At 48.8% G+C, this 12,920-nt stretch overlaps 1 protein-coding gene across 4 annotated transcripts in view; it reads left to right on the top strand.

Moving 5' to 3' along the window:
* The first annotated feature begins 5,258 nt into the window (after positions 1-5,258).
* Positions 5,259-12,920, top strand: part of LOC105468504 (zinc fingers and homeoboxes 2) — a 196,238-nt gene continuing 188,576 nt past the window's right edge. For all 4 annotated transcript variants that reach the window (XM_071067874.1, XM_011718727.3, XM_071067873.1 and 1 more), the window contains exon 1: positions 5,259-6,254. The gene's annotated coding sequence lies outside the window, so the exon portion shown is untranslated. The remainder of the gene's footprint in view (positions 6,255-12,920) is intronic.

Genomic DNA, 12,920 nt, shown 5'->3' with positions numbered 1-12,920 from the left:
GTTCAAACCTCTACGGGAGTGTACAGATGGGCAGGCCGTGAGGCTTCGACTCCACAGCAGTGCCTAGGGGTGAATGTTTGTAGCTCCTGAAGCCCCAGTGGGTGGGCGTTACAGCGTACTCTTTTAGTTTAGCTGTCTATAGGCAGCTTGTGTTAACCAGCTCAGTTAGACCCCCTTCCTTATCACAAGGACAGAGGGATTTCTGTATTCCCGGGTTTCTTGCCTTGGTGTACCAGAAGAATCTGATCACACGTGGGCTTGGAGAATGAGTGCAAGGTTTTATTGAGTGGAAGTAGCTCTCAGCAGATGGGGCAGCCAGAAGGAAGATGGTTTTCCCCTGGAGTCAGGCTTCTCAGTGGCCCAAATCTTCTCCAACGGCCCCTCTAGTCTGGCTGCCTGTATCTACCTGAGTCTCGGGTTTTTATAGGACCAGGATGAGGGTGTGGTGGTCCAGGGTGGTCTTGGAAAATGCAACGTTTAGATGCAAAACCAGGAGTGCCTGTCCTCACCTAGTCTGTAGGGGTGGAGCCCTGGCCAGGGACCCACCTTTCTCTACCCAGCACTCCAGTATCACCATCATGAAGGCCCCACCTTCATGATCTAATCACTTCCCAAAGGCCCCGCCCACTCCCTAATATGATCACATCGCGGATTAGGATTTCAACATATGAACTGGGGGGCAAGGGAGCACAAACATTCAGCCCTTCAACCCTTGGCACTGATTCTTACGCTCTCAGACGGAGCAACATTGTAATAGATTCATACATGAAGAACTGTGGCAGGCAGCCAGGTGTCAGCCGTGTGAAATACGTACCGCTAGTAGCATGTGTGGCCATGAGATGGTTTTAAATGATGTGCAGGTATAGACAAAATAGCTCTGACTCGGAGAAAGTTATAACTTTTCAATTCTCTTCCCATCCTTTTAATGAGCTCAAAAAAAGAAAAAAACAAACAAAAAAAAAAACAACTCAGTTTGGTGCTACCCTGTCTCTAACAACTTTCTAACACCTTTCCCCTCCATCTCTACCTTCTGCAAATAAGAGTATCTAGCTAGCTCAATAGTGCTGGGCTTTTTCCCCCATGTTTATTTTCACTGTTACCTTTCATTGATTCATTTGAAAATTCAATATTGGATTTTCTTGTTTCTATTGTGACAAAGGCTTCTTTAGTATTAGTATGAAATAAGTGCATTTAAGTTTTAAAAATGTGAATCAATGTAAATAAAATGGTTTTTTGTTTGTTTGTTTGTTTGTTTGTTTTTTGAGAAAGTGTCTAGCTTTGTTACCAGGCTGGAGTGCAGTGGTACAATCTCGGCTCACTGCAACCTCTGCCTCCCTGGTTCAAGCAATTCTCCTGCCTCAGCCTCCTGAGTAGCTGGGATTACAGGCACTCACCACCAAACCTGGCTTATTGTTTTGTATTTTTTAGTAGAGATGGGGTTTCACCATGTTGGCCAGGCTGGTCTCTAACTCCTGACATCAAATGATCCACCTGCCTCAGCCTCCCAAAGTGCTGGGATTACAGGTGTGAGCCACGACCCTGGCTGAATAAAATTTATAGGTAGTACCTTTGCTGCTGGGACAAAATTGGTGAAGGTGGTTTGCACATGAGTTAATTTGCAAGCCACAAGTATAGTGGGAAGCAGGCAGGATTTGTAATCAATCAAATGTGGGCTCAAGACCTGCTTCTAACTTATCAGCTGTATGGCCCATGGATAATTCGTAAACTTCTATAAACTTCTGTTTCCTCCTACAAATTAAGGAGACAATATACTATTCAGAAGGCTGTTTAAAAGATTAAATGACATAAAGAAGCACCTCCCAGGCAGCCATGTACATAGTAGGCACTTGCAGTCCGGGTCACAGTGTATATCCTTAAATAATGGAAACCTCTGTTTTTGGCAAAAGCAAACAGGAACTTAACTCCAGCACCTACTGAGTATCTATGCTTGATAAATGAGTTCTTATTTGCTTAGGATCTGGGACCTGTGGCAGGGGATCCTTCATGAGCAACAACTAAAATCAAGAAAAGCTTTGATTTGGAGAGTGGGCCAGCTTAGGCATCATGGACCAAGAGGCCTCTCTACCCCCTTGTCCTGGCCTCCAATATTTCACAATGCTACCTATACCCTGCAGGGCTCAGGAGGGAGTAGATCTAGAATATTCAGATATATGTACAAATAAAGACACGGATAATAACTCCCATTTTATTTATCTATCACTGTATAATAAACCACCCCAAAAGTTAATAATGTTAAACAACTACAGTCTTATGATCATCTCATGATTCTGTGGGTTGACTAGGTGGAGTTGGATGGTTTTCCTCTACATAATGTCAGGTGAGACTAGAGTCAACTGGGAGACCAATTAGGCTGGAGCATCCAAGATGGCAAAAGTCTGTGTATTAACCAGGATCTCAGGTGGAGCTATTGTCCCTATCACCTTGGTTTTCGCTCCATGTGGCCTCCCCATGAAATGTGGGCTTCCCACAGCATGGCAGCAGGACCCTAAAAGGAAGGAAACAGAAATTGCCAGTCTCTTAAGACTTGGATTTAGATGTCTCAGAATATCACTTTCATTGCATCCAAAGCAATCACAGGACAAGTCCAGATTCCAAGGGAGGGGAAGTAAACTCCACCTCTTAATGGTGACATATTTTTCAAAAAGGGAAGGAAAGGATTGAAAAAAGCCATCTTAGAAGACTACCACACCTCCTAAAGCTTTTACTTTTTGAAAAAGGTTTTTATTCTTGAAATATGTGTATATTTCAACCAAGCAAATATGTACCTAGGAATTTATCCTAAGGAAGTAATCACAGATGATTCAAAAGATTTGACACAAGGTTGTTCATTGGAATAAAATTGAAACTACCCAATGCCCAACAACAGGGGACCAATTAAGTCTAAAGGTGGTTGAGGACAGTGTTTTAAAAGTCTATTATCTGGGAAGCAGGTAAAATTAAGCTTAAATCCCAACTCCATTACTTAGCATCTGTGTGATCTTGAGCAAGGTACAGTACTTAAGCTCTTTAAGTCTCAGTTTCTATATCAGTAAGATAAAGATAAATTATAGATTTTTGTGATGATTCAATGAGATGATACATATAAAAGGCTCAGCACATGGTAAATGATCAATAATTGTGAACTGCTATTATTATTTATGATAGTCGTTAGTGCTATCACACTAGTGCAAATCTTTCCCATTCTCTCCATTTCCAGGCACACAATACTTCCATGGATCTTTACAGTTAACTTTTGGTTCTGACCAATGAGTTGTAAGTGAAAGTGGCATATGTTACTTCCTGGCTGAACATTTACTTGTCCAACATTATTGATTCTGAAGCTCCTAAATCCTGTCAGATAAGGGTCTGTCTACTCCGTGGATATACTTAAAGCAAACGGGGATCATACCACATAAAGCAAAAACTACCTTTGTCTTATTCCTCGTTGTTTTCTCTTTATATGATGCAAGTTCAGTCCATGCTAAACTCTGAACAATTTAAAGACACTGCAACACATCAGAGGCCCCTCATCCTTGCTAGTGTCCATGAGCTCCAAGTGCTCTGAAGATATGAGAACCCAGCAGACCATTTAGACGGTTACCCGGCTTCCCTCTGGCCTGGCCCATTCCACCCTACGTACAATCTGTCACCCTGCCAGAAGCAGGTGGCAATGAGGTGGCAGCCAGGGAAACTTGGCTTATAGAAAACCTTCCTAAGTGATTGATCATCCAGAGGAGGTGCAGCCTCAAAATAGGAATAGCTTCGTTAAGGTTTGGGTAATTTCCATGGAAACAGACAGAACTAGACTTATTTTAAAGGGGGAGGGGGCAGGGAGTGGAATGGCCTGGAAGGGGCATAATAAGGTAAGCGATATCAAAATCTTGAAGTTGGTGTAACCGGGCGGGACGGGAAAAGAGGGAGGAATTGGGCGCGGGGGTTCCCATATTTTTTTCTTTTCTTTTTACTATTTTGGTTCACCCTGGGTGAGGCAGAGGTGGGGAGGAGATCAGGGATCGGTAAATTCTGATGTCGATGGCAAGTAAATTAGGTTCTTAGATAGCCGGTACCAAATGAGGTTGAGAAAGACGTGGCCTAAGCTGGATTACAGTCATCAAGAAGTTAACAGAATCCTGTAAGAGCCCCTCCAAGTCGCCTTTCAGGCCCGAGAGCATCACGCAAGAGACTCCTTCCCAGGATAGAATCTTGTTTTATGGGCGGTTAAAATGCCAACAAACAGACCCTACATCAGCAATAACCGAACAAACAGGTGCAGACCAGTAAGAAAGTTTTGCCTACGAGCTGTTTTAATTTTTGTTGCAAAGGATTTCTGGGGAGCCAAGCGGTATGTCAGAAATTAGAGCCCTGGGGCAGAACTTACAAAAACCTTTTAGCTACTTCCTTCTTCCCGGCCTCGGAAATGAAAAAACCAAAAGGTCACCCAGCGCGTCCGCCACCCAGTCAGCCCCAAGGCCAACCGTCCTCACCCCAGTCCGGGTCCTCGCCACTGGCCTCTCCGCTGCACACGGCCACCTGTTGATGCCCTCGCGCCCAGAGCCGAGTTGCAAACGGCCGCTAGAGTTCGTTCTAATTCCCCAGAGCAGAGCTAGCCGGGAAGCCCCGACGCGACGCGCCTGCTAATCTGCAGGGCGGGCGGGGACTCCGCAGAGCCTCTCAGCCCTAGGCTCCCTTTGTTTTCTGGCTGCGCTCGGAGCCTCGAAACTAGCCCCCAGACCGCATCCCCTCGTCCCCGCCCAGGAGCTGCCCAAGAGCCCACAGGCTAGCCCAGGGGAAACAAGGTCCATCTGGGCAGGAATGCGCGGTGCAGACAGGTTGCCGCGTGAGATCCCGAAGTGTGCCCGGATCCCGAATTCCTTAGAGCTCTTTAGCCCGGCACTGTGGCAGGAGCGCGGCGTCCGGAATACAAGTTCATGGTTCCGAGGCCGCAGGCGAAGGGCAGCGCGATCCACAGCCGCCTTTGCTCTAAGGCGCCGAGGGGAGCCAGGGGGCTGCCGCGGTGAGAGCTCCGCTCCCGCTGGGAACATTGGAGTCCTAGTTGCGAAAGCGACCCGCCTAGCTTCCAAGGGACTTCTCTGCGAGCACCGCAGGCGTGTGCATTTCTTCGAATCTGAGAATTCTAGCGAAAGCGGGCTCTACCAGAGTTTAAGTCGGCCCCTGGGGCGTCTGTTTGTTTATTGGCTCTTAAGGGAAAAAGTTCGAGGATCTTTAACCAGCCTCAGACCTGGAGCAGGCGGAAATCCCGGAATCTCCCCAAGCAAAAGTGATCTAACTTCAAGTCGTTATATAAGTGGGGGCTCCTTCTTCCCCTCCCTACGCCGAGCCTTCTCATTATCATTCCGGGAGTAAAATGTGTCTCCCTCAACATAGTTTTAAAATCGTTATTATTATTTTTCTGAGCCTGAAACCGGGCCAAGGCGCAGGCAGCGCACAGGGTGCGTGGTGGCCCCACCCACGTACAGCCCCTTGCAGAGGGTCCGGGGGCCCGGGTGCCGCCAGAGCCCGGCCTGCAAGCGCGCCCTTCGGTCCCACGGTCCGCCACTCCACGTGGTCAAGATCAACAGTTTGTTGAGCTCATCAGTGACACCTTGAACTTTTCATAAAGAAAATGGGTATTGCACCGAGAGGGTTTGGCTGCGGCCGCCGCGCGGGGTCGTGCTTAATATTCAATGATCTCGCTCGCGCCTCCCCCTCCTCTTCTCGCAGAAATTCCACCGAGTCCGTTACTGGGCTCAGACTTTTAAGTTAATTTACTGCCCCCCTACCTTGGCCAGTAACCAGCGCCTTTAGGGCTAGCCTCCCCCCCAGCTCCTGCTTGAAAAATGACATTTCGCCGGTGTCTCCGGAGGGGGCTGAATTTCACTTTGTAACTTTCTGCGGAACCCGAGCCCGGGTGGCAGCTCGGGTGGTGGTATCGTATGCAAATACGCATGCTGACGTTACAGATCATGTGGGTTTTGGCGTAGATTCCCCACTGATCGAGGCATTTTTTTTCCCTTTTTTTTTTTTTTCCTTTTTTTTTCTTTTAAAAATTTTGGCCACCGTTCTCCGTACGGGGGCTTTTTCTGTCTGTCTGTCTGACAGGCTGGCTTTCCCCCTCTTTCCCACGGAGCCCGAGCCGGGCGCCCGGTGGGGAGTGGGGAGTGGGTGGGGGGAGCCAGCAGAGTTCCATTTTGGAACGCCCGTGCCGCGTCTCCGCGTTCCCAGCCCGGGTCCCCGCGTTCCCAGCCCCGGCGCAGGTAAGAAACTTCGCCTCGGCGCGGAGCCCCCCCAGCCGGCGCCGCCAGCCCCGAGCCCCGCACGCCGGGCGCCGGCCACTCCAGCCCAACTTTCCCACCGCCGCCGTCGCCGCCGCGGCTCCCGAAAATGTGTTGTTAATGGGACTTGGCCGGGTTTGTGATTGGAAGGGGGGTACGGAAGGGGGGGGTGTGCAGGCTCTTTTTGCGGGTGGGAGGAAATGAGCGGATACAGAGAGGGAAGGAGATTTTTTTTTTAAAGAGTTTTGATTACAAGTTTGGATAAATGGGAGCCAGAGCGAGGAGGAGGAGGAGCAGGAGGAAAAACATGTCTACGTTTCCCTATGTCGACATAAGCCACAAAAAAATATGGCGTCCGCTTTCGACAGGGCGTTACGTAGACCCGACTGTTTTTATTTATTTATTTCGTGGCCGTCTCCCTCCCTTCTTGGCCAAACTGCGGCGCTTTGTGCAAACGGGGCAGGTCCCGCGGGGACTCCACCGGGACGTGGCCCCGTCTCCGCGCGTTTTGGCAGGCGGGGGGCTGCGTGTGTCTGCTCCCCTCCCTCCCCCTCTCCCCTCGCTCCCCTCTCCCGGTGACGATTCGCCGTAATGTGGTGGCAGGAAGCATGACGCCGTGGGCCGAGGCTGCCTCTGCTCTCGTCGCTCCCGGCGGCTGCAGGCAGCGGGCGCGCAGCGCGGGCGGCAGCCGAGCTACCTGGCGGGGGCAGGGCCGGAGCGCGGCGCTGTCCTCACCCCCGCTCAGGTGCAGGGGGAGTCCGCGCGGGGCGGGGGGCCCAGGGGGGCCGCGGGACCCCCGGACCTGCTGTCCGCCGCCGGCTGGCCGGAGCCTCTGCCAGCCCGAGCCCACGTTCGCCCCCCTGAACGGCAGCTGGCGCTTTTCGTCTGCCCCACAAGAGGTTAATCTTTGTTGGTGTTGCAGCTTCTTTGTGGCTTCCCCAGGACTCGGTATCCTCGGCTTTGCAAACTTGCCCTTTTCCCAGCCGCTTTGCAGGAGGCTGCGGAGACGAAGATGAGCGGAAAGTTGGAAACCAGCAGGCATCACAGGACGGTCCCTTTGGCCTCGTAGCTGTGCTGAGCCTGGGAGGCGGAGGAGGAGGTGGAGGCGGCGGAGGAGGAGGGTTTGTCAGGCTGGGGAGAAAACTTGATGGGGAAGTCAAATTGTGATTTGTTCAGGTTTCCACCTGATTGATAGGCTTCAAAGCCAGTGGGGTCTCTACCTTCAGCTGTTTCGCGGTGGCCTTTTGTTTGTCTGGGGCGTGGAGGAGGGAAGTCGATGAATAAGGACTTTCCCTCGACCCCTCCCCTTTTAAAGAGTGGTTGCTCAGCTTGGCCCCCTGGGAGACTGACTTTTAGGCCCTGGAGTTCTTCCCCAACCTGCTCTCTGATCACTTTCTCTCTCTTAACTTACCAGATCCCCAGGTCTCAGGCAGGCCCCGATGAGCAGAATGGAGGAGTTAGGAGGAGAGGATTCTTTCCCCAGCACTTCTTGAATTGCCCAGACCTCCCACAATTACCCTGTTAAAACCACACACACAAACACACACACACGTACTCACTCTCTCCTTTATATATGGCAGAAATTAATGCCTGTGGAAGTGAAGGGGATGAGGTTCTGAGAGCTCTTCAAGATTTGAGTCAAAAGGTGATTTTCTGTTTATGAGGGCGGCGAGTTTAAGCAGTTCACTCCCAGGGCAGTAATGTCAAAAAGCGTTTGGATGACGACCAAGTGGAATAAATATCTTGTAAAATGGCATGTTTAATAGTAAAAATAGATTAATGGAGCCGTCAAGTGGTTGAATGGGACTAGCATAAAGGTTTAAGTTTAAAGGGAAAGTTACAGAAGGCTGTATATACAGCTTCTTTTAAGGCCAGAAGGGAAAAAAAATCTACAAGTAAGGCTGAAATGTGTCACTGACAATAATTGGACTGGTGATGTGTGGAAATATCATCGCTGTTTAAATGCTTTGCTCCGCGATTGTTCTCTTGTGCTCTTGTACCTTTCCTTCTAGCCAGGTTTGCTGTCAGCTAAAGGATGCACCTGAAGATCGTGCTTCAGGGGAAAATGCAAGAAACCAAGATTTTGGGGCACATCAGCTGTATCAACTAATGTCCATTTAAAGGGGAAAAATACCACTGTTTGTTGGCACTGAAGAAAGGGTATTCCTGTGATGTAAGTGCAGTGTATCTTGACTTGCTGAAAGGGGGCCCCACCCCGCGTTTCTCATCCACATCAGGACCATGTGATTCAGCGGGGTGCTGTGCACTTATCAAAAGGAATCATGGCAATGTTTGATAGCAGTTGCTAACACTGTTACAGTGTGTGAGGCACAATGCTGTATATTTTACGTGCTTTATCGTTTAATTCTCACCACAACCCTGTGAGCTAAGTACTACTATTATCCTCCGTTTATGGTTGAGGAAACAGAGGCTCCAAGAGGTGAAGAAACTTGCCTGAGCGACCAGGCAAAAAGCAAATCCAGGCCTAACTTCATAGCCTTAACCAGTCTATTGTAGCAGCGTCCAGCGTCATAGTTAGAATAAAAAGGTAAAGGGTCAAGTCCAGGCAGAAAAGAGAGAACAGTAGCCACTGTCCCGAAGTCTGAACTCCAGAATTTACCTGGATTTTTTTCCTTTATTCATTTATTTAGCACCTGTGGGTTGATTTCATTTATTCACTCAGCAACTATAATGTTCATTATACTAATAAGAACCCATAGCCATTAAGCATTTTTGTATGCCAGGCACCATCCCAAGTGCTTATGACTAGACTATTTTGTCTTCATGACAACTCTGATGTAAGTCCTCTCATTCTCCTTTTTCTAGATGAGGAGGCACAAGCCCAGAGAAGTTAGCTAACTTGCCCAAGACCAAACAGCTAATAAGTGGAGTGGCAGCCCTCAGAACACACACAGTCTGCCGTTGCAATGCAGAGCGCATAACCAGATGTTATGGAAACGCTGGGGAGACAGAGCCCTCCTGGCTGAAACACAAAGCACTGCATGCTCCACACATTATGGAGATGCTGGTGGGATACAGACTCCCTGCCCTCTAGGAGTTTGAGCTGACTGCAGGGAAGCACTCATTAAACCAAATCAAGCAGGCTTAGATAACTGCTATAATTGAGAAAACTAACCACTGTGGAAGCACAAGGAAAGGCATGATTCTTCTGCTCTGAGGGGATCACAGAGGGTCTCCTAGAGGTGGGAGCAGCTGAACTGCCCCATGAATGAAGAGGAACAATGTCTGGAGGTGTAGCCAATATCACTGCATTCAGCTGCTAGCAGCAGAATCTTGACTACCAGTGACTTAACCAGATAGGGACTTTTTTGTGTCAGACAACAATGGGGCGGGGAGTAAAGGGGGATGATGCCTCAGCTGATAGGGATGTTTTTGTGTCAGACAACAATGGGGCGGGGAGTAAAGGGGGATGATGCCTCAGCTGTACCATTGGGAACCCAGACTCCTTCTTTCTACTTTGCCATGCTTAGAGTGGAGGCCTTTGGCCTTAGGTTTATCAACTCATGGTAGGAAAGTGGTTGCTATGTCTCCAGGCCACACATTTGCATTCCAAGAAAGAGAAAAAAGGATGAATGAGGCTCAGAGAGCTTTTACCTGGTACAGCTTCACTGCTATATCTGGGAAGGGGCACCCCTCTCAGGGACTTCTGTCCTTAGCTCATCGACCAGAGCTGTGCTACGTGGTGACTACTGCCAGGGAAGAGCAATCAAGTATTTTTAGTTGGACCCATTGCTGTCATGAGCAAATTGGGGTTCAACTTATAAGGAAGAAGGGGTGAAAGGAGGAACGGTTGTTGAGTTGGCAGGGAGGGCGTGTGCTGCCAAAGATGAGAAAGAAGGGCGCTGGGAGCGGTGGACAGGTACCCTGGGGAGGTGGAGAGGGGGAGGCAGGGAAGGCTGTGCATAGAGATGATGCCAGGCTTGGGGGTGGACCAGGAGGAGGTTGGCTTTTAATCTCTAGGTACTGGGAAGCTATGGCAGGTTTCTGAAGAGGAATTGTCACGTGTTTGGGGAAGGGAAGACTGAGACTGACAGCAGAATACCTTGTGCAGACAAACGAGCTTAGTTCCTATTTGAAATAAAACGAGTTCTGGAAAGTTTCAGGCCAGGGGACCCGTTTTGCCTCAGGGCAAAAAGAAGACAGTGTGCAACAAAGAAGTGAGGGATGATTTTCTTTTAGGTCCTGTCAATAAGAATCCAAACTTAACCTGATGTGAGTCAGCTGTTACAGGGAGGCAATCAGCTCGCCTTTCTGGATAATTCAGTTAGCGGGACTGGAAAAACTGGAAGGGGGTGCCATTTACTCTCCAAACACTACACTTGCCTTTTTCCTGACCTTGGGGGTTCCTGGGCCCCAGCTGCAGCTCCAGCACTCATCAGCAGGACACCTTCGGCCATGACCCTCACCATTGCTTTAAATCAAGGAGATGATATCAGAGGATGCCAGAGGCCTTCCCAGCACCAGATTCCCCAGAATGGATTCCTCCAGCAAGGGCCAGCCTCTCTGATTCTCTTTGCTCAGGGTATTACCTTTATAATTTTGAGCTATTACTTACCTCAGTTTTCTTATCTCTGAAATGGAGATCATTTTAGTGGCTGCTGTATGAGTTGTTAGGAAACATAAGAAAGTTGTAAAAAGGCTTAGCACACACCTCCCATATGAATTGTGCTCAACAAATCATCACTGCAACCACCTCAAGGAAGTGACTTTATTGTAAATTTGAGGTGCCAAGTAATTAGCATGTGTGGATTTCATCATCAATCCCAGGACGCTGACTGTCCCATCTCATTGTCATTCCCCTTCTGCCTCCTCCCACCCCCAGTACACACATGCACTCATTTTGTGGCAAGTCTGAGCAACTATTGAAATGGAAACGTGACCCTGGAATATCACAGTGAGATGCTGGTGCATTGTTCAGATACCATAATGTGCTGTGTCATGGCCACATCCAGACAGTGCAGCTCAGGAAGGATGCTTGGCCGTGCACATGCCCCTTTGATAGACAATAAGGTAGACATTATTTTCTGTAGTGACGCGATTATTTCATTTTGAACTGAAACAAATCCTGATTCCCCTCCCCCACCCTTCTTTAATGCCCCCACCCTACACTGAACAGGTTGTGATTTTAAGAACATCCACCCACAGTCTGCTTCCTGTTCTTACACTTATAATCATGCAGTTAAGAGGGGCTGATTGGCAGTGGTGTGTGTGTGTGTGTGTGTGTGTGTGTAACAGACCCCAAGGAGAAAAACAGTCCTGACAGCAGTATATCAGTTTCCACCTAAACTTTAAAATGGAATAGAGACACCAGGGCCAGAACCTGTTTTCTTGCTGATACCTCTCTTTACCCCCTGGTGGACAATATATACCTGTTAAAAGCCACAGTTCACACCCTTTCTTCCTCTTTCTCTCCACCCTACTCCCTAACATTAGAAACACTTAGTGGAGATTAATCTTGTTACACAATGTTTCACTGCAATGGTATTTAACACATAACAGAATCTGCAGTGAATGAAATTCTTGTGCTATTGATCCATAGGGGATCAATATGAAGGAATGTGAGCCAGGCATTCATTGTGGTGTAAGAGATTTGTGATATATTTTAGGGGTGCACATACCTAGTTTGGGATGAAAGAGCGGGAAGCCCACGCCGAGTTTATCTTTCGGAGAGAAATCAGCAAAATCCAGGGACCATTTCCTGTCAAGTTCAGGGTCAGAGAATAGATTCATGGATCTCTGGGGCTTCAGGGAGTAGCCAGATTGAGTTAGCTCTTTCTTTGGAAGGAAATCTCCCTGTTGGGGGCCCAGGGGCCACTTGGGAGAGACAGAAGGAACCTACTATTGAGGCAGAGAGCAAGAAGGTTATGAATGAGAGTTCCTGGGCTATAGCCTCTCCTTGTCCTGGTTGGATGCCTGCAACTGCAGCTGCTGGGCTCAAAAACATCTGCAGAAAACTGAGGAAGGACCAAAAGTCTAAGTTAAGGAGGCAGCGGCAGGCACTCATGCATGCCTGCGTACGCTGTGCAGAGGTGACCGTTTAAACCAGTGTTGCAGAAAGACTCAAGAAAAACAGTCCTCAGCAGGCCTGACATTTATGCCCCCACAGCCATCTCACCCCCCCACAGCCTGGTACACTCTGGCTGGTGAAACTGAACAAATACAAAGCTCCCTACACAACCAGATGCACAAAGCTCCCCATATACCCAGACACAGCACAAGCACACGGTGTTCACCATGTTAAGAACAGCAACAGCCCCTGAAAAAGTAAGCACCTACTATGTGCTAGGCACTCTGCTAAACACTTTCCCTTCACGGTGTCATTTAATCTGACCCTGAGGAGTAAATTGAGAGTGGCGGTGTAATTCCACTTAAAAGGTAGGAAAAATGCGTTAGCATGGTGGCTCACACCTCTAATCCCAGCACTTTGGGAGGCTGAGGCAGGTGGATTGCTTGAGCTCAGGAGTTCGAGACCAGCCTGAACAACATGGTGAAAACCCATCTCTACAAAAAATAAAAAAGTAAAAAATTAGCTGGGTGTGGTGACACACACCTGTAGTCCCAGCTACTTGGGAGGCTGAGACAGGAGGATGGCTTGAGCCGGGGTGGTCAAGGCTGCAGTAAGCCATG

Source organism: Macaca nemestrina, chromosome 8 (genome assembly GCF_043159975.1).
Source record: "Macaca nemestrina isolate mMacNem1 chromosome 8, mMacNem.hap1, whole genome shotgun sequence".
Lineage (NCBI taxonomy): Eukaryota > Metazoa > Chordata > Mammalia > Primates > Cercopithecidae > Macaca > Macaca nemestrina.
The sequence above is the reverse complement of the archived record's forward strand: the minus strand, read 5'-3'. Positions and strand labels throughout refer to the sequence as shown.